The 4,182-nt window shown below is 47.1% G+C and overlaps 1 protein-coding gene across 1 annotated transcript in view; it reads right to left on the bottom strand.

Annotated features, from left to right (window-relative positions):
- The window catches only part of AQP3 (aquaporin 3 (Gill blood group)), a 13,378-nt gene that overhangs the window by 8,458 nt on the left and 738 nt on the right, over positions 1-4,182 (bottom strand). The window lies entirely within an intron of this gene.

Genomic DNA, 4,182 nt, shown 5'->3' on the forward strand with positions numbered 1-4,182 from the left:
CTGGGTAGATCTCAAGACATATCCATCCCCATTGCTGTTTCTGCTCAAGCAGCATGCAGACATCTTCCTCAACTCCATGGCCTGTGCAGCCAGGACATCCTCCACCAGGCACGAAGGCAGCACAAGGAGCACTGTCATTTTTGCCTTTCCCCAAAGCATCTCTTGAACAATCCGACTGGTCATCATTTACAATTTGCAAAGCAAGGAGAAACATCAGACCCCACAGTTGGGCTTCTTGTCCAGCATAGCTGGAGCCAGCCTGGTCAGAAGCAGTCCTGTGGGGAAGGGCAGCAGCAGATGGTCTGTCATGTTACGGCTCTTTTTGCACCTCGTGCTGTCCCAGAGCCAGGTAGGGCTGCAGGACTCGAGAGATAAGAGGGTCTAAGGAAAGTTGTGTCGCACATACATCATGTGCTACAACAACGCCGCACAAAGCTGGAGAGATGAGCAGCGCTCGGCACAAGAAACCTGAGCAACTGTCAGCAGAGGAGTTGGGCATTAGAGAGGAAATTCACTGCTTTAGCTTGTTCACACACACAGAAGCAAAAACACTTATTCTGATATCTCTGGTACCCCTCAGATCAGGAGGCTTTAGCTCTTCGTAATGCCTGTACTTCTGGTGGGGTTTTGGTCAGAGGGCTGGGCACTGCTGGAGCAAAGCTGCTTTCCCACTGAGGGCAAGACTTGGTGCCTGGACTGTCCTGTTTGTAGGAAGGAGAAACCTTCCTGCTCCTGCACAGGGACAGGAAGGATGGGCAGTTTTGGACAGTTAACAGCTTCGAGCTCTTCTGGTGGAAGAGGTGAGGGAGAGCAGCGGCACTGCCATTTCCCATGCCTCCACACCCAGCAGCACAGACCCTTTGCAGGGAAGGATCAGCAGTGTTCAGCACACTCACAGCAAAGATTTCCAGCCCCCTTTTTTTTTTTTTAAGAAAAAACTTGAAATCTTAAAAAATTGAAAAAAAAAAATTCACGTTCTCCAAATGCGACAAGCTGGGTTGAAGGAAATCAGGACAAATGAAAGAGCGACTATGGGAAACGTCATGCGGCCCCAGATGGCTGTGGGGTGAGCGGCGACTTGAAGCTTTGCACTGCCAACAGTTCAATGGGGCTCCCTTCACCTTGATCATCCCAACCACTTTGCTGCTTTGGTTTCTGTGGTCTGCAGAACACTCACACTCCAAAAAGCTCCCACCTGGCCACAAAGTCAAGGCAGCCCTGATTGAAAAGCAATTAGGAATTGTTCTGTTCTTTCTTTGTGCCTCTACAGCAGTGAATCATGGTTAGTCGGACTTGGAAATCAATTATAAACAGCAAGTTCCTTCTCCTGCAAATGTAAAAACCAAACAGAGCCAGCTTTGATATTTACAGCCAGCAGAGCAAGGCAAACAGATCGAGCCTTTAAGGGAGGCACGGAGGCCTGCCACTGGAAATCTGGCTTTAGTGAGTTGCTACAGTAATAACACAAACAGCAAGTGACTTGGAAAATGCCTTCAGCATTTGCATTGCTTAACTCTTGCCAGCAAGCGGTGCTTCCAACATGGGTATGAAGTTCAAACCTAAAGTACCACTCAAAAAGTGCCTTTTGAAGAGGAAAAAAAACAGTCAAGTTAATTATCAGAGGAAAGGTAGAATCAGCATTACTGTTCTTGTAACAGTAAGAACACTACCCGCAGACTTTAGTCTGCACCACGTTGTGCAAGGTGCTGTACAAAGAAGCAGCAGCTCGCAACTGAAGAGCACCTCACCTTTGCGCTATTCAGGGCTTGGCTGCCTAAGTTGGATTATTTTTCTTATCTTATCTTTAAAGAGAGGCACTATTTTGTTTTAACACTCTGCTACCTTTACAACCTCCTTAAAAATCAGAAAAATAAAATCAAGCACTGGGTTAATTCTCACAGGCAAAGAGAATTTGCAGGGGGCTGAAGTTGCTTTGCTTTGCACGAGTTTGAGCGCTCTGTGGTCTTTATGCAAGTGGAAGGGAGGAGGGAAGAAGCTGAAACCATGCCCATATCCACAGTGGGACGAGTTCTACAGTGAAATATAAAGTAAGCTGCAAACTTTAAACAATCTCCTTCCTTTCAGCTCAGTAAGATTAATTTCATTGTCAACAATATTAAACCCTAAGTCCATCCCTAATATTGTCCTGTTCTAGGCATCTGTGTTCAGTCAGTTCCATCTGTGAAGACAATTTCATGCATCCCATGTCTCTCCTCATTGTTCACTTCCTTCTTCTCTGAATAAGAGATATTTATCGGGCTCAAATGCAGCTAAATGCATGCACACTCAGCATAGCCTGCTGGCAGGGTAGGCAGCCGGGACTTTTGCAAGGTACAAAATGAGAAACTCCCTCCTGGGACTATCCAATTCAAACTACTACCCATGCCACCTGAAACAGCAAGAAAGTCATCTTCAAGGCCCTTTCTGGTTTAGGCAGGTGATAAATACAAAGATGTAAAAGAATCCGTGTGGTAGGGAGCAAAAAAAAGATTTTTTTTTTTTCTTTTGTAAAATAAATACAATCTGTAAGCGTCACTTCATTAACAGAAGAATAGACTGGGACAGCTCCAAGGCAGAAAGGGATTGATGCCCAGCAGAGCCATACTGCAGGCTTGTTGCCCTGGAACCCATTTCCCTTTCTGTATACCCTGTTTTGCCTGCTGATAACCCAGGAGCATTCACCATGTTTGGGATTTTCCCATTTCTCTCACCAGTCCACCTGTCTTCTCCCACATGGTCACAGTACCCACAGCCTTCCACCCACTGCAGAGTTGCTGCAGGACATCCCAGCTCACTTTTACAAGACCTAGAAGATGGAGTTGAATGTGTCACAAAAACCAGCATTTTCTTGCCTCAAGACACCAGCTCAGGAATTCCTGAAGAACATGAGGGATCTGTTTGTACGCTTACACAGAGGCTTCAAAACACAGCAGGTGTGGTGGTCCCAAGGACAAGGCATGTGTTGCCCACTTTTGCCAGTGCATCATCCAGCCTTGCTGATGGGTGCCCATTACCACCCTCATTCTGAGGCTGGTTATGATTTTGGACCAAACCTTTCCTCGGGCTCTGAGCGCATCACCACTCTTCTCTGCCCCACAGAGGCAAGGCTGTAGGGAAGAGTAATCTCTGTCACACCAGCTAATACAGTTGGAAGAAGGAACAGCATTTTTTGGATCACAAGCCCTTCTGAAAGCTCAGATCCACATGGCTAAAGGCTTACCTTGGTTATCCCGCAACGTTAACTTAGCTAGCAGGAGACATTATTCCTCCTTAAAAATCTTACCTTGCTTCAATCCTGAGACTAACTCCAGCAACATTGGTGATTCATAGATAGCAACTTTCTACCTGTTAATCACTTTCCTATCAGTTTCTACCCACCTTAATCCCAAACAGTCCTTCCTTGAAAAATCAACAAGACTTGTTTGCAAATCTCCAAAGCTGGAGAGCGGTAGCATTTTGGGGGGGCTCAGCTGAACCCCCAATCCTCTCACTCAAGACCCTGTGGCCTCCCCTTCCTCATCAAAAAAAGAACTTATTTATTAAAGCATAAGATAGCGTGTTGCTCCTTTTGTGTTGCCTGCAGGAGCACGTGCAGCTTCATCAAGCCTTCCTCTGCTTTCAGCTCCTCCAACTATTAGATTTCTCCCCAAATAGTCCTGCCATCAGCTGCAAAGAGGTGTAAGCCCACAGTCTCTCTGCTGAAACCTATAGGATTGCTCTGGCTTTACACCACTTCAGAGGAACTTCCACCTACAGGTATTCACCGAGTGAACACCAACTCATTTCTGCTGCAATATCAATGCAACAGACTCGTGGCCTCTTGGGCAGTCCTGCGTTTTCAGATGCAGATGCCCAAGGCCAGATACCACTATCCCAGTTTTGCTACACTGGTATTTGCTCCCCACTCCTCATGCGCAACTGTCCTCGCTCTTCGCATCTGCCTTTGACTTCAAAGCAAGCCAGGGCCACTCAAAAAGTCATCAGACCAAGTCACTTACAGAGGCATTCAACCCGCTTTATTCGTTCTATCCTACCCCTTTGGAAACCAAGCACTAAAACAGGCAGAAGAGTTTTGTTGCCATTGACCCCTTAAAAACACATCAACTGACAGCTCGGTGCTGTGGCACACACGGCGCGCGCCAGCTCCCGATCGGCTGCGGGCACCGCGCGCGCCGGGGGGGG

This window comes from Phaethon lepturus, unplaced genomic scaffold (assembly GCF_000687285.1).
Source record: "Phaethon lepturus isolate BGI_N335 unplaced genomic scaffold, ASM68728v1 scaffold7659, whole genome shotgun sequence".
In the NCBI taxonomy this organism is placed as follows: domain Eukaryota; kingdom Metazoa; phylum Chordata; class Aves; order Phaethontiformes; family Phaethontidae; genus Phaethon; species Phaethon lepturus.